The sequence below is a fragment of the Temnothorax longispinosus genome, chromosome 7 (genome assembly GCF_030848805.1).
Source record: "Temnothorax longispinosus isolate EJ_2023e chromosome 7, Tlon_JGU_v1, whole genome shotgun sequence".
NCBI lineage: Eukaryota > Metazoa > Arthropoda > Insecta > Hymenoptera > Formicidae > Temnothorax > Temnothorax longispinosus.
Window position 1 is genome coordinate 17,347,935 of NC_092364.1, and position 27,867 is coordinate 17,375,801.

Here is a 27,867-nt window from a genome sequence, read left to right on the forward strand (position 1 = left end):
ACAATTTTTAATTAAAACCCATAATCGACCTCCGGTCTTTGTTACATTCATTTTTATTACTCTCTATCTCTAAGGATTCTAGAATATCTCCAAAAAGAAATCTAGAGCTATAAACGTCTTCATAACATATCCATGCCATAAACACGCACCTCGTGACTTCGCCTCTCATCTAAAGACCTCAAATGCAAGTCACGTGTCGAGATATCGTTGAATACATATCGTAAACTGCTCATCTAATCTATCCATAGGAGCGAAATGTTTACGTAAAACCGGATGCGAGAAAAAATTCGCGTAAATCAGCTGTTTGCGGAAGTAAAGCATATGTTCACCGAGTCAATAGAATAGTCGTTAACACCGGGGACATTCGTAATTTACTATTCGCTTTCTATATGCACATGTAAAAGCGAAACGCATACCTATGTAAACCTTCAGTAGATATCTGATTGAGAGAGATGTTTATATATGTGTGATTTATAAAAATTATAGAATATTTTTATTGATATGTTTACATTATTTTGTTCATATCTGATACGGCTTGGAAATTCTTTTCGAAAATTGATTCTATTTTATATGATCTCAAGTGAACTTTATAAAACACAGTTCCCTGTAGTAGATATATATTATTATTATATTATAAGGAGCTTGTTTACGCGCAATCAGTCGCTGGAAAGACGTCAGAATCACGCGAGGACGCTATGTGAATGCAACGTAAATGAAGCTGAATAATCGCGATCGGAAAAAATTTCTGGGAGTGTGATAATCGCTGTTTATTTCTAAGTCTCATTGATATAAAAAAAAAGATTGCGGTTGTTTACGTTAAAGCATCATTTCAGAGAATATATCAAGCTAGCAACACTATTTTAATAATAATGCCGAAGTTTATCGGCATGTTTGTTGCTAAAACCGGCAGTTGCGGTTAACTTGCTGATACGCTGTTATGTCGCTACAATGATGCATAATTAAACAAGATAAGAGAGCTACGGGGCAGGCGATCTAAATTTTTTAATCGTTCTTACAGCATGCGATGACGCACACTAATATACATGTCCATATACCTATATTCGTGCACAAAATTAAATGGCATCGGGCTATCTTAATCCAGGAATTAAAGTAAAATGGTACGAGTGTATTATTTGGATATTTGAATTGATTTGTAAATGGAATGCATGAATCGTCATGACATTATATCCTGTTAGGCGCGCCTTTAATCGGGGAAAGCTGCTTCCCGCCTTGGACAAATGTAAATAATGTAAATAAATTTATGAAAAATGCATATAGCGCTGCATTATGATCCTTTCGGTAGGAGACTGCGTATCGAATAGGCCTTATCGGGATGCAAATAGGCGCTGTTTGGAAAATGACGATGCGAGCCCTTCGAGAAGTCGCCCGATTCATGCGCGTCCAAATGAACGGCACAAGCCACTCCTTGTCTCTTCCTCTTCGACAGTCCCTTCACGGTTGCGCGTGATCGTCGACATGAGAAAAAAAAATCTTTCATGAATATGCCTCTTTCATGCTAACGCGGACACGGAAATAAAGCAAAAAGGAGGTACCGCGCGCGAACGGGAATAGGAAGAGTCGAAGGTGTTCATCGCCATCGGTTGGAAAACAGGACCGACTTGTTCATAGGGGTATCCTTCCTCTCTCTCTGTTTCGATCCTTTACGACGCATCAAAATAAAGTATCGCCGCATAAGATTTTACAAAGTAGAGACGTAAAAAGTATCGTAGATGCGAAAAGTATCGGAGAGGAGAGATTCGATCGGAGTATATACGTAATTTGCTGATTTCTGCGTAATCCGCATAATTAATGCCGCTCATATCGTTTACGCGGAATAAATACGAGAGTTATTCTGACGTTTGATGAAAAGAACTCGTTGTATAATCGATATTTATATTAACATTATACTTGCACTTGTCATCGCGCTCATGAGTCATGACTATTCCACCTTATTCCACGTTTGCACTTATATATAAACGTCACATAAGCGAGTATTTTTGTATTTTACATAAACGTCGTTTACATATTGATTATCCGGGGTCATCGGTACATTTAAAATTGAAAATTAAAACCTTGCAACGGAAGATCGCGAGCAAGGAAATTTTTATTATGCAATTCTTTTGCAACGAAAGGACGGTAATCGCAGTATTTTATTTGTTATCTCATTAATAATGCGGAATCAAGATTTAATTAATATGCGAACATTGTGTTATGCGTTAACGGATATTCTCTCAAATTCAAGGCAACGGTCTCTGTGCCACGGTGCCGGTGCCGATGCCGATCGAGCGCCGATCTCGCCGAACGCGAAAGCCGTGTGTCCTAATATGGAAAACTCCCCGATCGGAACCGCGCGCCGGTCATGCGAGACAATAGGAAATCCGCAATGGCGCTCGTTTCCTTTTTCACGCGGCCGACCTCCGCGACTCGCTTTGGTCATTCGCCCGCGACCGCCGGCGGCGATGTCAAGGAACTTTCATGAATATGCCCGACTGGTAATGCGCGCATTTCCACTACCAGCACAACCACCGAGCACCCCCGCCGCCCCCCGTCCCGTCAGAAACCCCCTTCACTTTTTCCGATGACTGTACGCTTCTTGGAATTACGGATCTCGCATGAGAGCGCGTGTCCTGTAGCGAGCGCGGTGCACGTGTGCGTGTGGGTCTGGTCCATTGGTTGTGTGAGCGGCAGTGTTTCTCAGACACCAGACGCGCCGAGGACCACGAAAGGCGCCGCCGTTCTCTCCTCCTTTCCACGACCGCGCGCTGCAACGAAATAGGAAGTCGGCAGTCTTGGTGATTTCAAACAATCTACAGCAATTAAAGATTACGCAATATAAACGATTATAAACGGTTGATTTTGCATGCAATGTAATCAGTGTTATGCATAAGTTTACCATTAGCGTAATAATTTCCGCGAGGAAGGAGAAAGCGAACGGGGGAGGGAGAGAAAAGGAAAAAACGCGACCGAGGAATCACGCACGTATACGAGTTGAAAGTCGCTTCGCGCTATCGCCACCCGTGTTCATACATTTCCTTTGTTCTGGTATCAGAGGAAAGGGGTGGACGGCGCTTGTCGTTGTCGCTCTCCGTGGACTCGCTCTTTCAACATGGTGCCCCATCCTGCCGAATGGTTGCTTTAGTTATGAACTCCCCTGATAAGAACTCAGCTCTTCGCCGCAGGATGGGAGACTGCCACGTACATATTTAAACGTCTTCTCTTTACACAGTGTCGAAAATAAAAGGGAATTCTCCGCCAAGTTCTTCAAAAATAATGGGAATTATGATAGTTATGAATTGTATAAATGTAAAAAATTGAAGAAACGAACATATATCATTTAAATTGTAATTTAAAAAAGTTTTCCAAATAGCAAAAACTAATTTCTGGGCAATATTTATAATGTTGGATTGAATACAAAAATGTTAATCAATATTATATTTATCGAAATTGCCTTGGTGCGCAAAAGTTGAACAAGTTCGCAGATAAAAGTGAGCATAGCACGATTAAATGTCGCACATAATCACACCGCACATGTCGTTTGACTTCTCGCTTAAGATACATATCTCGCAAGTTCATATAAATATGAGCTTCCAACTTCCTGATATTCAATACAGACTTATATCGTTGCTTTTTACGATGACGAGTTGCGCGCCTCGAGTTTGTTACATATTAAACCTGGGTGATATGTTTCCTGGTGGAACATGTCGTGTTGCTTGTGGATTTGGGTTTCCACATCTCTCGCGAAACCATAAGCCTCGATACTTCCGACTTCACACAATACATAGATAGACACTCGAAGCCGGCCAGACCAGTTCGCATAGCCAGTCATTCATCTCGTTCTCACTTCGGAGTGGCTCGCTTGTTCTATAACCATCGATCCTCGACCGCTGCCAGTTAGATCTTTTCAATTTATTCCTCCTCTACGCACGGGGAGGATCGCTCGCTGTCAGAATCAACGAGCTTTCGTAGCTCGCGAGGCCTCTCGAGACGTTAAAGGGACGTAACCAAAAAATATTCCAATACTTTCAATCACGGCAGTCTTTTCATGCGCAAATGTTGCTGTAGAAATTAAAAATTTTACCTTTGAATAGATTCATAATTTATCCGAAAATATTTTTTACATTTTAGAAATGTACGATCACGAATAAACTCCTCTATAAGTAATGTATACATATCATTAAAAAATCATTGATCCTTTAACCTTTTCCACGAAGACTTTTGTCTTAGATTTAAAGAAGAAATTTGTCTTTATATTTCATAGATTCAGATAAGTCAGATCACTTTGCATAATGTTATTTATATTATGAAAGCTTATGTTTCAAAATGCAAGCTCCGCAAAACTAATACTTGTTATAATATTTCATTTACGAAACTCCTCTTTATAATGCTCCTATAAGATAAGAAATGTAAATCGTGAAATACAAACAAGTAGGAACAATGCATCCGTAAACAAACCGTTAGGATCAAATTCGGATAGAAGGTGAAATTAAGTCAATTATATGCGGTCTCGTTCAAAATGTTAAACGTATTCGGCATGAGGCTCTCTTTTATAAGGTGGTAAAAGGTTCAACGACCTCCTTATTTGATGATGTGATTTAATTGGCATCGAGATAGGATAACTTGAATTTCAAATGTGTGGTCCTAAAACTAGAAGAGAAAACAATTCGGTAAAGTTTACCGTTAATGCCATTTTTTTTCCTAAGTCTTATTTTTTCCCTATAACACTATAACTGATTAACGCGTTGAAACGAAGAAACTTCATCACGTATCAGAGTACATTCGATTACAGCTTTTTAAATTATGTGAAGAAACGCCATTTTTATATACATCTGTCTTACTCTCGTACTTGTTAAGGAGAACGGAATTAATCGTGACGTCTAACGCTTCTGAATCTATTTCTTATCGTTGTTTGTGAGTAAAATATCAGAGAAACGAATCACGCTTCTAGGGTCCTAGGGTTAACGCGAGGCCGAACTTGGAGCAGGCTTTCATATATAAGTATAAGTTGCGAGACGCGATGAGCCCGCGAGAGGCTCCTTCCAAGATGAAACGCCCGGATCAAAGGTGCCCGCCTTTCTCGTGCAATCTTGACGCGCGCGTTGCCGGAGAGAAGCTTCTCCGCTGCGAGCCATTGATAAACTCTCCAACTATCACGCTTTCATCCCATCTCATCCCGTGGGTTGCGTAAGTTCCCTATACGGCGCGGCGCGGCGCACCGGCGATTCGCCATATGACATCGCATCGCGGTGTTCGGCACGCCGTGATTTGCGCCGGCTGCCGGGCGGACCGTCCGAGTGCCGTTCGCTGTTTCTCCATGTGTGAGATTATGACGGCAGGTTAATTAATTTTCACGTCCCGGAAAGAGTCGAGCCGACCGCGTGAACTTATTTTCCGCGAGTATGTCTCGCGAACGACCCTCTTCCCACGATTATCCTCAGCATCGCGGATCGAGGACTCGTTGAAAACGGTTAATTGTTTTGTTTCAGCCTTCGGAAAACGCGTAAAATTTCAGCAATTTCTTTTCTCTTTTTTTTTTCCTCTTACAGAAAATATAGAAATATAGAAGTTATGTATGTGTATCTCTCTCTTTCTTACAAAGACAACTTTCTATTTCTTTGTATATCGGTTTTCTGATGCAAATAATACACAATTTTAAACACGATATATTAAATAAAAAAGTAAAAATTACAAAATGTAAGAAATGTTTAAGTCATCAGTACTTTAATACAAACAATGTTTTGCATTCTCGAATAAATTATTGTGAAATAAAATAAAAGGAACAGTTTATAAAACGAAGCAAATTATCATGTTTATCGAGCTTATGAATCGAAAAATGTATCGTACGGGTATACAATTTCCATGTAAGATGTACAGAAAGATTGAAAGGCAAGACATAGCCTCCCTTGATTTTCTGTAACGTGCGTTATCTTGTCCGCGAGGGGTTATCTCCGGTTATCGTAAAATTAATTTGAATAACACCGACCGACATAATCGACTGATCCCCCGTTAAAGCCGACCGATGCCGTTTCTACCGCGAGTTGTAATTATACGTGCACGATAAATCGCGTGTCGTCATCGCTCGCCGATTAACTAACCGCGAGAGTGTTCCATGCAAACAAAGCTTCCTGCAATGGATGCAACGTGTAATCAATCCGACGCTGAAGTTGTTCCGAGAGGAATAAAAATAAATAATGGCCGGCAGCACGCAGCCGAGTTGAAGGCAAGTCAGACGTATTAAAATTTCTCTCGAGAAAATCATCGCTTTTTTCAGAAATGCAGTCGATTATATATATATATTAATTATTATAATTGTCAAAATCCATGTACGTATTATACGTACAAAGAAGTATATTCAAAAAATGGATTTTGACAATTATTGAATAAAAAAAGTGAAAAATAAGAGCGTGAAAAATGGGAGACTCAATGAAAGAGAATATATTAAGTCGTAAATATATATGTAGAGATTAGAAAGGCAATTAAATTGCTCTTGACAATGAGAATCTGAAACAGATTCCTTGAAAAAATACAATGTGTATATTATATGGAGAAGTGGCACACACATATACTTAATGCAAATACGCGGTGTATAGCGTGCATTCGGCGGCGGTGTATTCTCGCGCCGGCCTTTCCTGACATTTTACAATCGGGCTGCAGGCGAAGTGAGATGACAGCACGTAGGATTATCCTGCGCACCTAGAGAAGAAGAGGAGCAACGATTGTATAAATCGAAGTCGAGCTCCAGCTTGACCCCTCCGGAGGCTGCCCGATAACTTCTCAACTGACTCTGCAAAAAAATCAACGGTCGTGTTATCGCGCAGCCCGCCTACGTCAATCCGTTATCTTTGCTGCGGATGTATGGCAGTCAGGAACCGCCACGGTGGCGTTGAATCGTCTGCAACAAAAATCAAATTCTTCTGCACCCCCGCGTTGGTGATACCGCTATCGTCTCCTCATCGAGGAAACGAATGCGGCGCGTATTTCTTGTAAACTGCTCTTTGCTCTGTAGTGGAACGATAGAAATTTTACGATAGATTAATTATAGATTTACAGATTAATAAGGCCTATTTCTTTTTTAACATGCACGAATAAATGCAATTTTAAACGCTACTTTTGGCGGATAATATTTTCAATTAATTTAAGACACTTTATGTACTTAAAATAATTTTAATTTTTAATTAAAATTATAGTTAATTATGGAATGCATATTAAACCGAGTTTTATACATTTGAACAGTTTTATTATAATTCTTTCTGAATCTTTTTGATCACTATAAATATTGATATATATCACTTTTATATTGCAAATGTGCCAATTTAATATTTTTATTATATCCTTAAGTATTTATACGTGTTGTGAAAAGAATATTGTAAATCTCTATTTGTTTAAATGTTATTTCCATATGATAGCAACAATTGCAATTCGCGTCTTACGTCTTTTATTTCGATGATATAAAAGCTATGACATTTATATTGTTCTTAATAGCTTATGATTCATCATAATCGAAGAGATGATTTATACGTAAAATACAGAATGGAATACAATTTAATAAACGAGTTATGCGCGCAGAGACTAAGTCACAACAGCGTCGCAACAAGTAAGATCTGCGCCTTATGAGTCGGACTGTACGTAAATTTGTATCAATTGCCGGTACAGCTGCTTCAATTTATTGTGAGATTAGAAACAATGAGTGGGGTCAAATGGTCCCTTCTTGTCATAATGTACCAACCCTCGTTGGCGTCGACCATGACGTCACTTCGCCTTCGAAATTATCAGCCGTCCATTTAATATTTTTATACTCTCGGACAATGCAATTTAGAATTAAGATTATTTGCTTATCGAACTACTAGGCTATTCATAGATCTTCTTTTGAACAAGTACCATTTTTTGAAGAAATATTTCCTGCAGTAGTTTCTAAACCAGGATTTTGTTCAAATAAATATGCAGGTCAATGTTAGAAAAAAGGGAACATTTGAAGACTTGTAAAGAAGTAACTGGAAAGTAAAGGCCTGCGGTCGTAACAAGAGAAAAAAATAGTATATTAGTATGGCGTACAGTGAAAAGATTTATTATTGCCAAATTTTAGGTTGTATCTTTATATATACATACATGCAGTTTCATTGTATGCGAAACTTTGGCATTTATCACAGTAGGTAACAAAATTTCCATTTAACATTTTTTAAGAAACCGCCAGATACAGTGTACGGACGCGCATTGTTGTGAAGTAAGATAATTCCGGAGCTCAAGAGGCTGCGTCCTCTGTATGACTCCTCGTTTGGTCTATAAATATCGTACGGTTAAAAGAACGGGTTTCAGTCGCATCGATCTTTCTTGCGATTAGCAATTTTTCAATGATAATTTTCAGAAATGATTAGCATAACAACGTAACGTTCAGGGACAGAAAATAAAATAAAATCCGTTCTATTATATTATCTGCTGCTGTAATAGTATAGAAAATTACGAGAATGTTGAGAAAGCAATAAGAAGAGATATATTGCATTGAGAACAGGATTGATCGCGTCACACTAGTTAAAAGAAAACAACATTAAAATACGCATATCCAACGTAATTGTTTTCCGTGTAAAAGGCAGGATAGGAGCGCCTGGCGAAGGCAAAAAATTCCTTAAGGATGCATTACATATGCGAGAGACGGAACGGTCGAACGTCTCGTCGCCTCGTCGTTTCTTTCCACTGCGCTCCTCTCCCTCGTTTCTTTCCTCTTTTTTTTTTTATTATCATTTCTCGTTTCTTCGTCCCGGGTTGACATCGCCGTCACGTAGCAGACTTCCTATGAACACCGCGCGCTTTCCTGAATACCTAACTTTCGGTCCCGCCGCGCTACGGCGATCCCTCTCACGAAATCCGGAATATATCTGGAGTTTTCTATAAAACAGGATTATGCGTATGTGTAACATGCTTTTCTACATAATACTTTCACGGCGAGTCGTTACAAAGGGCCGGTCGTGTTAGCGAAACGGTCGTCACGTACAATTTGAACTCTTTCTTGCTCTGACGAACGTGTCGTGCGCGCGCGCGCGCGCGACATCATGTCGGTTTTCACTGACACAAGAATTAGATGGCAAAAGATGTGTTTGGATCTGATAAAATCCGACGCAGCGTGACGTATAATGAAGCGGCCCAAGAGATGCGAGCCCGATACACGCAAGCACGTAAAGAGCCGGTACTTGCAAACGATCTGTTTACTGCGTTTACTAATTCTTCTCCAAATTTACACCCGCGTCTCTCCCGCGTGTCGGGCTGTAAATCCGCTTGGCGCGCGTATCACCTCGTAAAAGATTGCGCTCGCATTTTCGCGGACGACAGGCGATACATTCGTGCGCACGTTAGGTATCCTCGAGATCGAATAAGACTATCGCGACTTTTATTACCTTCGAGAGTAATTACATTTTGTACCATCTGCGCCTTGTCAGTTAATATCTCACGATCATATATTACTTTCATCGTGAAGTCTCTTTCTATAGTGCCTCTTAGTCTTTTTGCCCTAGTTTATCCTTCAAATAATTATGAAAATGAGGAGTACTCAACATTAATATGCGTGCTTTGAAAATTAGGACTTCCAAGTTTATGTAGTCTATAGTTCAAAATCTGCTGCAGGTATTTAAATTTGTTCCATGTAATAGTTTCATTGAAGGCCTCGGATCTAGGAATTCTATTCACGATTTGACAATAGTCGACAATAGACCACCTTGACCAGCTAAAGATCGCAATGCTTAAAATCCCTCGGTCATCGGGACGATCGTCTGGTGACTATCTGACGGTGATCTAGTCGCACTTTCAATCGCCGTCTACCACAATAACGACGTGCTCTAACGGTTTCGCGTCTGTAAAAATGCGTCTCGTTCGTTTCGCGTCCAACAGCCGCCGCGCGGTGCACGCATTTGTCGCACACGTTACACGGCCGCAGTGCCGGCCAGCCAGAGCGGCACGCACAAGACTCTCTTTCGATACTCACTCCTTTTCAAGGTGAGTCTTCGGCCCATTCACACGCGCGCCGCGCCATCGCCGTCGCTCGTGTGCGTGCGCGTACGTGCACACGTCACAAAAACCACAAATTAAGTCTCACACGCGAGCTCCTCACCGACACACAATCGAGCACGAACACGGGCTTTCAAAGGCGACTCGGGCAAGGTACAGTCTCGCTGACAAGTGCGCCTTCCATTATGAGAAAAATGCGCGAGGGAAGAAACGCATATACGTTGACCGGCTCTTCGTTCCTTTCACCGTTATGCACATGGGCATTTAACGTAAGGGTAATTGTCCGATATTCAACCCGAAATAACATAAGTAACGCAGCTTTCAAGCGCGAAGCAAATAAAAGAAGCCAGGAACCAGAAGAACAGTTTAACGCGAGATACGAATGTGAACTAGCAATAGGTGTTAAAAAGTAACATATAGCAGCTTTTCAAAGTAACGTTAAAGAGTTGTTTATACAACCGAGTCGTAATGTGTATGTATGTGTATAAATGGCAGTTATATAATTCAGAAAATACATTTAAAGTCTATAAAATCCACGAGAAATATTCGTTACCCATTTCTCTATATCATACATGTATTGCCATCAAATAACATCTTGAGATAAAATTACACTTAAGAAATTTTCTTAAGGGCCGGTTGTTCCAACCTGTTGGTAAACTAACTAACAGTTAAATCATATGTATTTGTTTATCTTTTACATTAGACAAAGATAGACATATGATTTAACTATTAGTTAGCTTACCAATAGGTTGGAACAACCGGCCCTAAGAGATATTATTTTTTGCTTTGCCATTTAAATAAGCTTAAATAAGCTTTAAATAAGCCATCAATTATCTTTTTATACATTTAGAAAAAGCCAATCATCAATAAAATTACCAAATAATCCGAATTGGTTAATAAAATCAGCGAATAATCCGAATCGATCACTTGGCTGCCCGGAAATCGAATAATAAGACGGGATATGTACGCGGATTGTTGCTCATTATACTACACGTGTCTCATAAAAAACGTTTTCTCGACGAAGGATACGCGCTTGCACGCGGGACAAGCCCGCATTTATATTCTTAAACGGGACATCCTGCGTGTAAAGCCCAGCGGCGGATACGCGCGGTTGTCGTCGACAAGGCGGAGAGCGAGAAGACAAGACCGGGGCCGGCGGCTTATTGAATCCGCGGGAGTAGCCGCGGCGACTGCAAATGACAAGATTCGCGGCTGCAAAAATATTCGTTCCCTTCCCGACTGCATCCGCGTGAACTCGCGCTCGCGAGAGGACGGATTACATTATGGGGTGTCCAAGAAAGGTGCAGTCGAGCCATGAAAATGTATGTCATTTTCGCGCTGAGAATGCTGAAGCATTCGCGAACATTATAGATCCTCAATTTTACAAGACTTTTGGAAGTAATTTTTCGTATCTTACGATTCTTCTCGATGGAATAAAAAAACATTTAACATCAATGAGGCGAGAGAACTTATCTTTAATTGCTTGTAGTAAAGCCAATTAAATTTTTTTCTGGACGTTTACATAATAATTCTTCTTTTTTGTCGTGAATTAATATATTTTTTTTAAAGAAAGCACTAAAATTTTAAACACCCTGTACAGTCTCCTTCTCGCTTTGTGCATTAATCGGATAAGTCGCTTTTGTGGGAACCCGGAGTATTTACGATGTCGAATGCGAACTTTGTAATGGCGACACTGCCCTGGAGGAAATTAAACGCCACGCTCATTTTCCTGATTTAACGCGACAGGCAGATGGAAGCGGGTAATGAGGTAGTTCACGTTCTTGTTCTCTTTCTTTTGCGCTGGAATTTATGTAAATTGACGGCCCGGTGCAAAGTGCTCGCGACTCGAGAGAAATGATTTTCCATCTAGGTATCACCATTAAAAGCCGATAGAACACGTTGATTCCTTGTCGCAAGAACAGAGCCGCGTGTCAAATGTCTGCTATTACTAAAGTTGCATGGATTAAGATCTTGCGAAGCCTCAAGCAGAATATGTGATGCCTTTTGTTTCTGTTTAATATATTCTCATGATGCCGTCGATAATGCAAAGAGAAAAAAGGAATATGCCTCGGAATATGCTCATAAATCATAAAATAAAATCTTGCTTTTTACAATGAATAGACTGTCAATTTGTGACATCGTACTTGAAGATTTTTAACGAGTTGGCTTGAAAGTCTTAATAAATATCTTCATTAACAAGCTATCAAAATGGGCTTTTTACGAGTAAAAATGTTGTGCGGCAGGCATTTCATGGGACATTAACAAGTGTCATACATTCATGCAAATGTACGTATATGCGCTTTATTATGTAAATACTCTCGTAGGTTATTGCTAAGAATTTTATATCGCACAATTGATCCGCTCGGTAGACGTAAACATACGAGGCGGGCGTATATGGGCTAAATCTGAAATTATCTCTCGAACGAATATGTGTCATTAGCGTGCAATAATATACTGTCGCTATATTTAGTCGCCACGAGTGCCACGAGTATTCATCTAGAAAAACCGCGATTTGACGTGTGTGGCGTCACGATGATTCTCCTCTTTTAATCAGTCGTTGATACATATTTATAAATAACCAGTATATACGTTGTAGCATGAGATGAGCGTATTGCTAAACGGCTGGCGATATACGCTGCTTGTTTATCGAAGGAGAAACGCGGCTGTGCATAGCGCAGCTGAAAATTTTCCGCGAGAGATTGCGATACGCCCATTTTTTCTCCCTCGATCAAACGATTATGCATAGATTTCGCAATACGTCGACGTATGTAAAATGTCAAAATAACGGCTAATAAATAGGGCAGATATATTTCAATTTTTCAGACTTTATGATAGTCCGACATCCTCTCGCGAGACTTAATTGTTCTCATTTATGAAATGCATTATGAATCAATGTTCCCTTTAGAAGAGAATTATATCAGCGATAGGTACTCTTAAAGATTGTTAACAGATTTATATAAAGTATGCTCCAACAGATATTGTCTGCCTGCACAAATGCTGCAGCTCTGATATCGCTGAAAAAATCGTACTCTTACTCTCTTAAATCTGAATCAGTGAATAGTCACAGATTTAGAGAGTAAGTAAATTGTAATATATTTTTATTTAGCTTCTTCTTTAGTTTACGACATTGTTCGAAACGCTTTTTAACATCTGTTTTCTCCTTTAAGAAGATTAGATAATATTTCGCAAATTCCCTCAATAAAATATTGCTCTATTTGCAAAAGGCGAAAGGCTTGTACTCGCGACTCGCACGAGAGGATACGCGCCGCTCTTGGATTTCTTCTTATCGGGCCCCGGTCGCGATTTTCCTTGTGTGGTGCACGGGTGTGCATCGTATGCATGCATGCATGTATGCATGTATGCGCGGCTGCATTCGTCCGTATCGCATTGATATACACGAGCGAGCGGCGGACTGCAGACACGATGCGATAAAGAGAATTACGATACTCCGCGGGGCTACGATGCTGAACGCCCCGAGAACGACGTTGCACTATTCATAACGCGATCTATATCGAGCGTTGGCGACTGAAAACTTAAATGCGAATCGAAATGAATGAAATTGCGTACTTATCGGAATGTAGAAGGCAGCCGCGACAGGTGGAATCTACCCTGCTCGCGCGAGGTTTACTATGACTTCATTCTATTTATATAGCTTTCCATATTTCAACATTTTCAACAAATCAGGTGGAAAAACCTGTAGCTGAAAAAAGTTATTTAATAGATGCAGGAATTTTTCTGCAGCCATTCGTACGCGTGTTCGACAAGTAAAGTCTATTTTCCTTTAAAAATTAAAATGACATTTTTCTCTCTCAATTTTCACCTCGACGATAAAATTCTTGGCAATTTTTGAAATTCTAAAGATAAATATCTTAGTAATTTTCCATTTAGTTGAAACATAACATATTTCGTCGTGCAATAATTTATCTCATAGTTGCTAAAGCTACTCTGTTAATTAGTTGAAACATTTTGGCAGTTAATTGAAGGTATTGCTATATTAGTGCTCATCGAAGGTATCAAAGGCTTTGGAATTAAACAATCTTTTATTATAGTTATTTACTTAAAAAATTATAGCCATTTATTCCGTTACTTATATCTTATAAAGTAAAATAAATAATAAATATAACGTAAAACGTGAAATGCTCACGAGCGTATTTTATCGTTTCAGCTAGTTATAAGCGCGCATAAATCTGATTTACAGTGCGTTTCATTACAAGGCACTTTGCAGCTTGTTATTATTACGCGTAACGTATAATTTACAGGCAAATGTAAAATGTAGTGACGAGACGTTAGGCGTACAAAATCATTCACGCGGAGGAAGCTCAGGAAGCCAGCTATCCTTGCATCCTCGAGCGGCTACCAATCTAATACCCGACGGCGACAGGCGGCGTAGATGAGGATGTCGAATAGCATTTGCCCGCATATAACCGGGAGTTAATCGCCGAGCATATATCTCACAATCGACGCGAGAATTTCGAGCGATAAAGCGGCCGCCGCCTCTCACATTCTGCAAAACAAGAAAAGAAAAAACAATTTGAACTCCGAGGGGCAATTATAAATCGTATGACCGACGGGGGGGGGGGAAGGAAGGCTTTTACCGTTTATTAAAAGAATGCCACACGTGCATAAACCGCAACCAAGCGAGCGCGTCGTACGCGCGGCGCATTAGAGGATTAGCCGCGCGCAACTCGCGCGTTTAGACCTCCGGCCGGGACGACGATCGTATTTACCGGCCGCGATTGGCCGATTCGCTTTAAGCGTGATGGCCTCAAGTGGTTAAGAGTGACGCTGACGTTTAATGACAAGCGCCTGCTGTTGAAAATTGCCGGCTAACAACTGACTACTTACAAAGTCCGCTGCGGGTGACCGTTACATCAAGCGAGTCGTAAAAGCAATCGGCGAAAAGCCCCGCGCCACGCCGCGCCGCGACGCGACGCAGCGCGGCGTGGCGTGGCGTGGCGTGGCTTGGCGTGCGACCCGTTAGATCTGCAATCGCGTCGGTGAACCGCGGTTCACTTTATATACCGTTCGTACGAGGTAAAAGTGATGCTAATGCGGAAGATAGAAGCAACATCGGTCAACTTCCAACCTTCAGTTTAATCGGTTTCTTGTCCGCGCGTCTGCAACCGGCAAGATTAATCCTATTGGGGGATGGGAATGTTTCTCGAACCGCGCCGCACTGCGGGAAGATCGTCGAGAATGTCGAGATATCTCGTTGACTTCAAATTTCTCGTATACTTCCTTTTTACGGCTTTGCAACCGCGTGAATTTACGGAGAAAGACGACGATGATAGCAATATATTATCTTTCCACATGCGCGAAAATATCGACGATATCGAATAACAGCAACAAGGAAATAATAAAAATTGCTGCGTTCGCAATAGTTACGGCTTGCGATATGCAGCCGATACGATTGAAATGCCATGGCGTATGCTCTTGGCCATCGTGCATGACAAAGAGCTCTTCCATGGAAAAGGCACAGTCGCCACGATGAATTTTCTATCATAACTCGAAAGAGTCAAGGAACTCTAGATGATATAAAATATCCCACAGAAACAATCCCCGATTTATATTTTCACAAGTTCGTAGCTTTAACGAAGCGTAATTAAGATCGCCAAGGTGATTCACGATAAGCGACACGAAGATAAAAATTCATGAAAAATTTATCATCCAAGACGACGACATTTTATTAAATTCAAAGTTGCCTACCGGAGCTACCGTTATGATACATTTTTTATTTATTTTTAAATGCGGGATATTATTTCATTAAGAAATTATTCCGTGTAAAAGCGTGTAACACAAAATATCGTAAATTAATAGACGTTTTTTTTTTCTTCACTTATAAGACAACCAAATGAGAGGAGAATTACAACAGTGAAAGAGAAACAGAGCTTTAAAACTTTTGCTCGAGAGTTCTAACTCACGGCGAATATAACGAGCTGCCGCAGTCGCATTGACGCCGGTGCATATATACGCGACGTTTCTGCAACTTCCTCTCGCAACCGGATTAAACAGAAAACGAAGTAAATATCGCGCGGACACGCGCGATTCGCCAGGTCCGCGGAAGTTAAGAAACTCCGCGGCGCGGCGGCGAATCCAAGGCGAACTGGAATGGCGGGCCGCGCCGCGCCGCGCCGCGCCGTGCTGAAAACCCGCCCGGCTGTTTACTCAATCATACTTACGAGGGGATACGTGAACGCGTATCCAATCCTGCTCCGTGTAATGATATGCGGCCGGCGGATGTGTGCTGATAAATAACGACACGTCGGATTAAACGAACCAGTCGCGCGATGCTACGGCGGGCGACTTGTAAAACGCGGATGGCCGGCCAATAAACGCTAAGGAATTAGCTTTCGATCGTCGCGATGATCAACGTTGGTGCGTCGCCGATCGATAACGGCGCTTGTCTAAGCGCGAACGACCCAAGTATCAAATTGCAATTCTATGTCGACCGTTAAACGCTTGGTTTTATCGTCAACGCGAAGCTTGAGTTTATCGTTTGGACTATTGCAAATTATTTTAACGATAATCGTTACGAAACCTTTTTATTTGAAAGACATCAAATTTGATTCACTGCGAAATTGTACGGTTAAGGATTCTTGGCACAATTATTAAAAGCAATAAAAATAGTAATGATAATGTGTTATTACAGCGCAGTTTAACTGTGCTTAAAGAAATTAATTTTGGTTTGAACATATGTAAATAAATAAAACCAAATTTTTGAATCAAATTAATATTAATTTACGTAAATTATTACTAGATTTCTGTAAAGATTTCTTTAATTTAATTTTTTATAGAAATTCAAGAAATCTTGAATTGTATTATTTACAGGAATGTTTTTGGATTCTGAATAATTTATAAATAAAAGCCGTAAGAAACCGGCTAATAATTTATAAATAAAAACCGTGGTAATAGCAAGATCGAAGTTGTAAATTATTAAGAACAAGAAAGTTGTACCTGTCCCGGATTAATATAACTTTAAGTACAAAATAAAAATGTTCCTTCTTTTACATATATGAAACATTTTTTTATTTTTGATATCCAAGTGAAGATTGAGTTAATGTTAATGATTTTGTTCAATCAGATATAAAATTTTTCATTCATAAATGCTGCTTCGACCTTGTTCGGCGTATGACTTTATAATTAATGAAGAGTGCATTTATAATGTATCTCATTATAAAAATCTAACTCTCTCTGTAATTAAATACTTCTGTAATAAAATTCTGATTTAGATACGAAGTTTGCATATGAAGTCTCTAACGATCACTTTCCCTCTGTCAAAAAAATAATTTCTATTGCAAGGAAATTAATTACAATAATTTAGTAGAACGTTTACATTAAAAATAAATAAACTCAACTAATCGAAGTATATTCAATATTAATAATATACATATAGTGCAAGAACGAAAACATGTTTAATAAATAATTATTTGTAATAACACAAAATTGGATAATTATGAAAAGGAAGTAAAATGCACTTTTTATATGATTGAGTTTAAGGATTAAAGTGGAAAGTTTCTAAAGGTTTTTCCGTTTCACTGAGTATACTTATATCTATTAATTTGATCTTTTATTATCGTATAATAATAAGATTTTATTATAGTAATTATATTTTATTATTATTGCATGCAAAAGAAAAAGAACAGTGCAATTACCGCAAAATTATCGGAAATTTATAGACAAGGCAAATGTAATAGCCGAAGATAATTAAGTGGTGAAAAGTGCTATCGTAGAAAAAGCTTGGCATATATGCTCTTCAGAAGAAGATAGAAAATTATTTTATTAAAAAATTTAAATTAATTCTTTTTGCAAAATATTGTTCAGTTTTATAAATTTTTATAAAACTGAAAAATTTACTGCTTTAATGTTACAAATATTAATGTATGTATACGTGTAGTTAATAAACATTTTATTTCCAATAAATTATGGGAAAAAGTAGATCGTACATTCATTACGTCAAAGTATTCATAAACAATGATTCCTTAGATTTGAAGTAGATTCTTGATGTCTGCCCTTTTTACTCGCCACAATGTACACACCAATTGAAGCACACGCGGCCACCATCATACGAGTCTCGTGAGAATTTAGGGAGGCAATTCGATCGGGATTCACGTCGTCGACTACGTAAAAACCGTCGATCCGCTCGTTTTCTCCGATTCCCCATTATTATTACACAGCCCGCATGACGGCGCCATCCACCCCATTCAAACGTGATTCAGAAATTGCCTGCTTCATTCGCGCCCTGTCGGCCGAGGACGGCCACCCTTAAGTTACATTAATGCCGCGGTACCAGACGACCAGGTCGCGTGTTGCTGACATACGGGCTCCTCTCAATTGGTATAAATTGCCGCGGACTGACGGCGGCCGATAAGAGTGTTTTGCCGCGTAGTCCCGTATTGTCGCGATGCTATACGACTACGTATGTATATGTAGTATACTCGGTGCGTCACTAAAAGAGATTAAAATGTCTCTTGAAACGCTGGGCATGTGTAATGTGTTTATTAATACTCATTAAGCATTGTGCATTATGATCCTCATCATGCTTTATTGCAGAATGATTTTTTTTAGTTCCTTTATCTTGAATAATAGGAGGAGAAGTGACAAAGATTTTGTCTTTATCTACTTATATGTGATATCGTATTGATAAAACATTGTCAATTTCAAAACAACAGCGTATATTTACAAGTGTGACATATTTATTAATATATTATAATATTTTATTATTAATTATAATATATATAGATTTTTTGTTTCTTTCCATTTAGAAAATTTTTTATAATTTTTGTTTGTAACAATGTTTTTGTGTGTTGTTTATGATACAGGAAACGAGAAATTAATCTAAAAAAAAAAATTAAATAATTTTTGTACGACAACACGATACATACGTTAGGAATCTGTCTGTAATAGCAAAACCAGCGATATCATGATCGAATGATCCCGAAGAAATCCCGAAAGTATATATGTTAATTCAACATAAAATGTAAAGTTATACATATATGCATTCTTGAGATATAAAAATCAACAGGGAAAAAACAAACACGCCAGGAACATTATTTAGTCTCAGCGACTCTTCGTTACGTTTCTCGTCGGTTACGTGATCCTCGTGTCGTTTCCCCGTCGTTATACGAGCGTCAATTTTCGACGTTTCGCTCGTACGATTTACAGGCGCGATAAGCACACGCCATCTCGACGAATGTATTAAACCCGTACAAAGTAATTGCGCGAGAGGATTTCATGAATGTACACCGCGGCTCGAATCCTCGAAAACGCGCCGCAACGAAAGCCGATGCCGAGGGAGTAAAGAGGAGGAGTAAAAAAAAAAAGTAAAGAAAGAAGAAAGAGAGGAAAAAAAGAAGAAGCAGAGAGACGCTCGGGGTCCGGCGATGCCGAGGGCCGCGAGGGAAGAAGTAAGAGTCGTAAAACGGGTTCTCCTGGCCCGCAGGGGTCGTTTCTTGTTAGCCTTTTTAGACGGGGGCCCCTCCGCGATCTTTCGTGTTAAACACCGCGATGCTTCAACGAGCGCCCGCTCGCTCGCTCGCTCGCTCGCTCGCGCTGCAAATGTAGAAAAGTCCCGTCGTCCACACGATTTCCGGTTTCGCGTGCGCGTTCAGCGACTGTACGGCTACATTTCGCGCGAACGTATCGGATTTTCGCGCGTGTCTCGAATCCTGTAGCGCGAGGAATCTGAGCGCGATTCGCGAACGTGATCGTCGGCAATCGCGACTTTCCACGAGCGGCCGCCACGGCGAGTCGCGATAAGCCTTTAATTAGATCGAGATGGTTCTACGATATGCGCGCGTATCTTGACGCTTTATTTACCTGATTATCTGCCGCAGTATCAGAGTTAATTGTAAGAGCACCTCTTTCTTACATAATTGTTAATTTATGAACTAGCGACCTAGGTAACGAAGGAGTAATCATATCTTACTAGCAGTTTATAATATGTATAACTGAGATCCTATCGTCTTTAGAGAAATGATAATAGTAATAAAACAGATAGTAGAAACTCATACGATGGTAGAGTCATAAAATTATATTTATTGAAAACGAAATAAATCTTGAATTATAAAAATGCATCAACGCCTAAAGTATATTATTATATTACATAAATAAAAAGAATAAGAAAAAAAATATTATTTTTTATTTCTAATTATTGTTAATCTATTTATTAATACGCTCATATCTATTACACATTTATAATGGATTATATCAAATATCCTGAAGTAATATTAATTACAATAGTAGTTCAAAAAATAGTAGGTAATGTTAATTTTGCTACTTCTTATATGATTATTTCTATCAACTGTCGCAACTGTTCTATTACATCTATAGTCAACGATTGCTAATTTCCTCTGTTATATGAAATCTTTTACGTAAAGTTTTCTGCTTCTTATTCATAAAAGAGAGCGATGACTTTGTTAAACGCAGCTTGAAAAATCACGCGAACGTGTATTACTGGTGTTCTTGAAAGGTGTGAAATGTAGGACTGGGTGACAAACGACAACAATCGTAAAGACACATATGAAACGTAAATACAGGCTGGCGTGTTGAATTGGTATAAATTGCTCCAAAGTAGATAAAGGCGTTTCGCCCGGGTCTACGCGGCTCCGAAGCGCTACGCGCGCATTATGCAGTTACGCACATCGGGAGAGACACGCGGTCGGCATCGAGAAGTACGTGCCTCGGCGACGTACCCGACAATTTGCGTTTATGCTAGATTACACGTAGCAATTTCTCGTTACACCAGCCTGAAAACTGGGTGAAAGTCCATTAAACGGTGCAACAGGTGCAGCCGCGTCAAGGTTCCCTGTATAGCGCGCAGACGACTGATTTTTATGACAGAAGCATTATATTTTTATTTTCTAGAAATGTGGCCGTCGATTATTTAATCGCACGTGCATTATTATGCACGTTGGAAAAAATAGACGCGTGCATACATCTATTTTTTTACATAATAAATGAGTTTTACATAATAAATGAGCTTTCGTTTGTTTCGTTAAGAATTTTAGAAAATTATAGGAAAATGCGTACCTCTTTTTGCATTCCACGCCACAGATGTAGCCGTCAATTGCATCAAATCGCGAAAAATGTTTAACAGGAATAAAATCGGTTTTGAAAAGTCTATTTAAAATCCACCATAATCCGCGATTTATAAATCGTGTCAGATTTCAAATAGAATTATATTTATAATTTTATATGCATATTTGATATATGTGATATCGTAATATATATATTCTGTATGTATGTGTATTCTGATTCTTTAACGCTTCTTTTATATTGCCCATTATCTGAAACTACAAATATAAATTCTGATTTTGCTAACACAAATTTAAGGATCGTCGAAAGTGGACTTAATTTACAGGAAGGCGAAATATATAATTATCCATTGGATTATATGTTGTTTCACAGAAGTGTCAATCATTTAGCGAAAAATTGCTTCGCACTAAAGTCATTTGCAGCAAAGTATAATTACGATCGTGACAGACACGTTCGTCTATTATTGACACAAATAGCCACTGCCTATTAGGACGACTCGAAGCAAAAAAGAATAAAAGAAAAAAAAGAACATATATTTAATTTAGCCAGCTGTTTACGAAAGAGACGGATTAATTAATTCAGTCCATGAGAGCAAAACATGTATCGCGAGCGATCACTTTTGTCTTCCTCGTGGCTTCAAGGTTACATTATGCTCGAGACCTTGTACCTTTCGTGAGATGTTGCTTGTTTTCGATGCTGTCACGCGTTCTTCCTTTCAAAAGCAACAATAAATGTTTGCATGCGCACCGTTACGCCATCGCTGTGCGGGCGATCGGTATGTATCAGCGAGGTGCATTACAATGCGGCGGACACGGAATACGTTATTGCAAACGTTGGTAAATAACACGTCGTGTCTGCATTTTCTCTTTTCGCTTTTTTCCTGGGGCAAAAAAAAAAACTTTATTCGCAAGCTCGCGCGCGATATTTCGTCGTCGACGAGGCGCGGACTTTTCGAATTATATTCCCGACCGGAAGGAAGCGCCGCGACCGACCGGAAGCCGCTTCCGCGTTGTTGATAATAAACGGCTACACGTGACACACGACCGATTGTTAAAGGTCGTGCGCGATAGACCGCATCATATCCCATATCATATCTAGAGCTTGACCAAGATTTACAAAGAAAATGAAAATTCTGAGAAAGGAAGTTTTATTGGAATCCATATGACACGAACAGGTTTTAATTTATTTGATCGTAAAAGCTTAGATCTCAAAAAAAGTCTCATTTGTTTGTAATTTTAAAACTACCTGTAGCTCGACATTGCGTGGAGAACAGAATAATTTTAGTTCAAAGAACTCGCCATTAAAATTAAACTCGTCGATCCAGGTATATATTTGCGCGAATAGAATAAAATCGTACATCGAGAGAGAGAGAGAGAGAGAGAGAGAGAGAGAGGGAGAGAGAGAGGAAGAAGACCGTCGACGATTCGCTTCGCCTTTTGCGCTGCAGTCTCGCATTCGAATCGAGGATAGCTCTTTAGTTATTCCTCTCACACGTCTTGGACGTCGTGCGATTTCCTTCGGGCGAGGATTTCCGAAGTAAATTCTGGCTCGCGATGGATCCTGATCGCGATGAAAAGACACGATCTTGGCGAACATGTCGCGCGACGAAGCAAAATACGCGCGCGTGAGTCTCATTTGCCGCAAAAAGTCTCTCTCTCTCTCTCTCTCGCTTTCTCTCTGTCTCTCGAAGATGTGGCTTCGAAAATTTAAATTACCGAGTCATAAGGGAGGGATAAAAAGTTTGCGCGAGGGGCGGTCCTTCGCGGAGCAAAAAGCGTTCACGGGAGAGGCGTTCCTCTCTTCCTTCTCCTTGAGGATCCTCGCGCGACCCTTGACGGAGTTCGATCACCTGTGTGAGCGCGCGTTTGCGATTCGCAAAAGAAATAAGGCGAGCTTCGCCACAAGACTCTCACGATCGGGGAAATTGTCCTTTTAAGTGGGCGTGCAACGAATATTCAACCGAAACAGGACAACGTGACAGGAGGTGTTATTAAAGAAAATTAGGTTTTCTGAGAGACCCCGTTTATGTTTCGAAGACTATTATACTCTATTGTAAAACATATAATTGCACATCCGCAGAATGTGTATCGAGTGTACAATGTATGTCATGTTAATAATAATAGTGTTATAGGGAGATTTCGTATTTCGCAAAAAGATGATTCGTATTATTGGCAAGATTAAAAAGAAATGTTATATTGATTGATAATTTTGTTCAGTCTCTTCATTCGTTTTGTACGTATTGCTTTAATTCCATAGCAAGAGGTCTATAATTACAAGTAGAATATACAAATGAAATACAGTAAGCGTAAAGTGATTTTATTTCAACAAATATTTAAAAAATAAGAGATTCCGTAAATTTATTTCTATCAATCGAATCAACCGAATGAATCCTGGCGAATCATTCAGCGAGAGACTCGATTCTCCAATTCTTCCCTTCTCCTCCCACCTTCCTAGGATAACAACGCGAGGATCTTGAATCTGGTCCATCTTAGCCGTGACTTTTGGGCATCTCTTGCCTCGGACACCTGCGAGAATCCGGCCGACGAGATGAAAAGAGGGGTCGATGGGGCCATTGGAGTCGGGGGAAAGGGGGGGGACCGAGAGGGAAGGGAGAAAAAGGAAGGATACGCTCGGGGGGAAAAAGAAGGCTGAAAAAAAATACGACGCATCCCGCGGACGGGGGTAGACCGGTTCGTCTGGTCCTTGATTTGAAGCCAAGAGAGTATCCTCCTTCGTTTTTTTCTTCTTTATCTTTACGCTTCCCCTCTGCCTCGACCCGCATCCCGCCCGCCGTGGCGTCCTCTTCCACCGAGGGAACCTCTCTGTCGCCGCCACTGTCGCCATCACCATCGTTTTCGCTCCGCTTTTAAGGGCGTTGCCTGCTACCGTCTCGGTGGTTGCAATGCGCATCCCGTGAGATTTATATTTACCCTCTCGCGACACACGAAGCTTTCCTCTAATTGGCTCGGTAGGCCCCCCTTTCGCTTCGCGCAGTTAAAAATGTCGCCCCTGCTGAGCGCCGAAAATGAAGGGGTTAATTGTAAAGTTTAAAGATGAAGCAGAGCAATTCTTCAGGATTAAAAACTTTGAATAAAAAAAACTTTATTTTATTCACGTGAACTTATTGCAGATAAAACTAAGATGTATATGAGAAATGCTGCTTATGCCGCACAGAACGTTATTTGACAAATATCCATCATCCAAAACATTTTTGTAAATCTTTTTAAACTCGTTTAATTTTTTAAATTATTTAAAAACTTTTAATTTCTAATGGCTTATGTGTTACAAGTTATTAATATCTTATCATTGTGAAAGTGCTATTCCCTGTAGTTTTCTAACATTTATCATCGAGATCAGATAAGTGACATTAATTCTGTAACGTGTATTCATTGTCTCTTTGAGAAAGCAATATTGCCGTAATAGTTTCCGTAAAAACATCTATCTCGCCGTATAACGGACGCATTTTATTTTTCGTGTAATTAGAGAACGCGCTAATTGCGTCGGTTGCAAGTAGAGTAACAGCCCATTCCCACTGGATCTCCGTACACGAAAACTGACGCGATTGCATAAACCGCGTTGAAGAAAGTGTCAAGATGGAGATGTAGCAGGGAGTCGGCTCGCTATTCAACGTTTCGCACGTGAAACTCAACGTTTCGCCCGTCGTACCCCATAATTATATCGCGGGCTTTTCGTGTACAGTTAATTCGTCCGCATCGCGGAGAAAGAGGCTACTTAATTGCTGCGCCGATTTCATCCTGCATTTCGCGTAAATATGCATGCCGCGCGGGCGCGGGCGCGCATACGGTGATATGCAATAATAACTTTATGACGAGCGAAAAAAAAGAGGAGCGTATTAAAGCTTTATTAGCGTTTTATGCATTCTATACGCGTCGCGAGATCTGTGCCGTTAAGCGCTAATGATATACATTAAAAGGACTGAATATTTATAAATACAAACGAGCCATTAACATCTTTAATGGTCATCCGTTTACGAGCAATTGCGTTATATACCGGATAAAACTTACTGTGTAACGTTGACCCATCCTATTTTCTGTGTCTCATTTAATTAAAAAGTAATTGGAAAGTGGCGTTGTAATTAGTTCCGGAACGATCGATTATTTCGCCCATCAATATTTATCGATCATTATGTAGGCACTTATACAGATTTACGTGGTAGAAAAGGTGGCGAAAAATTCGCAGTTAAATGTATGGGACATTTTACGCAATGTATGGGACAGTTAACGAACGATGTTAAGTCGCACATTTAAGAATATAAGAAGCAGACATAAATAATGATGGAAAGTTATATTGATTTTAAGATATACTTGATTGATTTAATTTCTTTCTGAATAATAATTTTTCTTGACTTTCTTGGTAGCCTTCCGCTTTTAAAGAGAAGGAGAGAAAACAGCATGAAAGTCGTTGCGTATCTTAAAATAGTATCTAATAAATAATAATAAATATTATAAATTTATTGCCTCCGGGGGGGGGGGAAATTGCAGCGACGTATTTGGTGTTCAAAATATCTGAATATGTCTAACTGAGAGCTAACGAATAGTCTCGTCCGTCGGTGCTCGACCAATTAACCGGGATTTCTCCGCGTTTGCGCTTTCCCGCCTCCGAAAATCTTTTATTTGTTCTATTCCACGTAACAGATCTTCCTGGAATAAAAGGCGAAAAGCTAGTCGCCGCACTCCTGGAAAAGCGGCAACCGTATCTCCGCGGTGTTTCGCAAGTTTCTGCGGTTTAAAATTAAGCTCGGGCGCGGAACGAGAGGGCCTGCGTGGCGAATATAACGTATGCGCATTCGTTACACCCCGGCGAACCTATTCATGCATTAATTCATAAAATATTTTGTACCGCGGGACGAATACCGGATTACATGACTCATAGTGCCCCGCGATTAGAGCAACGATAATCGGCGAGCTCGTGTTGTTCCGATACAAAAGGATCTTCGGATTGCACCGCGAAGAAACGTAACGAGAAGATCGCGGGAAATATCTCGAGACGTTTCTCTGAAACGCACACTTGGTTTTAAAGGTACTATATAAATACTGCATTTGTGGGTATCAAAATTAAGTGCTCAATTTCAAATTACCTAAAAGTTGTGTAATATCTAATTGTATAGTAATTAACAAATTGACAGCAGATAATATTTTTCAGATATCTGATGATACTAATACTAAAAAAATATATAGCCGCTTAATATGTGTTTTCCAATATTTAATTTAAATAAAGAATATGTTGGTTTAGCAAGTATAATTTTACATAGTTTAAATATTAACTATACATATCACATTTAGCTGTCACTTTATCAGATGTAAATAATATACATAGAGAGCAATACAATTATAAATAGCAAAAATTATACAAAGATGTAAAAGGATTCGAGATTTTTTTCAGAGAAGAAATTAGAAATTATAATTGAAAATATGAGATACATGAGAGAAATATAATTACATTAATCGATTAATCATCTATGCAATCGTGTGCACTAATTAGAGCCAACTTCAGAATCATCTACTGCTGAACACTATATAGCTTTAGCCACCGATCATTCATCGATACTTTACGTTACCTCTCTGTATATTATTTTCCAAGTTTATCAAGGCAAAGGTATGCGATTCCTCCATCGTCGATCGGTTTCGATAGGCACGGAGTCATGCGATTCATTCATGAAATCTTGCGACATATGCTCGCGCCACGTTATACACGCTCGATTACATAAAGGCGTCCCGAACGAGTGCCTCGCATAGGTGCGTTCGCTCGTGACGTTGCAACTACCAGTCTCGCGGTGTGCAGTAGTGCTACCCACATTAGCAATGGTAGCGCATTATAGTGCGACGATAGTGAGTGCGGTGCTGTCTGTACAACGGTGGTGGGCACACAAGTAGGACAGCACTTTCCCTGAGTAGATTGCTCGACTCGTTCCTTAAGCGAAATCCGCTCCGACAGATTTGAGAATGGTACACAAATGCAATTCACAAAGAATGAGTCTCTTAATGATAATACAATAGTAAAAAAAAGTGTCTCAGTAATGAAGAGAACTCGCGGCAAATAGGAGCCAAACTGTTGAAGGCGATTGAAATAAGTTTAGCAGTGTTTAAATCTCTTTCAGGAAACGTATTAGCTGTATCACGACACGCGCGTATTTATGTTTTTCAATTGATTATTAGGTTTCTCTATTACCTAATTTTTTTTCCTTTTTAAAATTAATAATAATTAAGAGTATAAATGTGAAATTTATATAGAAATAAACTCGACTTTATATTTATTTTTGTCACATACATTTTCGTACTATTACATTTTACATATTCTATAAAAATAGGGTACGCAGCTACACCCCAGGACAAATTAGTTAATGAAGAGAAGATTTCTTACTGTGAATATACCCTTAAGTTTCATTATGAATGTATACACGTACACGCGTCGGCATGCGTGATGGTGGGTAAACACACGTGTACCGGGCGAGAACGAGAGTTGCTTTAAAGCTCGAGCAGATTCGATGTAATCGACCCTTTCGTCGTGGGAAACGGTTACTTTTCCTTCCGACTGGCTGAACACAACTTCGCACGAGAAACCATTTTTATCGCTCAGCCTGTACGCCATTAAATGCCTCGTTCCAGATCTCGGTAAATGAATTGAGGAAAGGCGTCTCGTTCTGCCGTGCTAATATGAATTTAAATGTAATACATTATACGTTTCCTCTTTCGGACTTAAAAATGTAATTTGTCACAAACTACTAACTTACAGTGTTAATTAAATTTAAAACATATGCACTCAATGTATATTTTAATTACACTAGAACACCATTGGCGCTCACGCAGCAAATTAGAATTCTGC

The 27,867-nt window shown here is 39.7% G+C and overlaps 1 protein-coding gene across 5 annotated transcripts in view; it reads left to right on the forward strand.

The window, feature by feature from the left end:
- Positions 1 to 27,867, forward strand: part of LOC139816626 (uncharacterized) — a 105,865-nt gene that overhangs the window by 65,922 nt on the left and 12,076 nt on the right. Inside the window, exon 1 of one of the 5 annotated variants that reach the window (XR_011733046.1) lies at positions 23,532 to 26,990. The exons of the other annotated variants lie outside the window; for them this stretch is intronic. The gene's annotated coding sequence lies outside the window, so the exon portion shown is untranslated. Of the gene's footprint in view, positions 1 to 23,531; positions 26,991 to 27,867 lie in introns of those variants that run through there. 5 annotated transcript variants of the gene reach the window in all.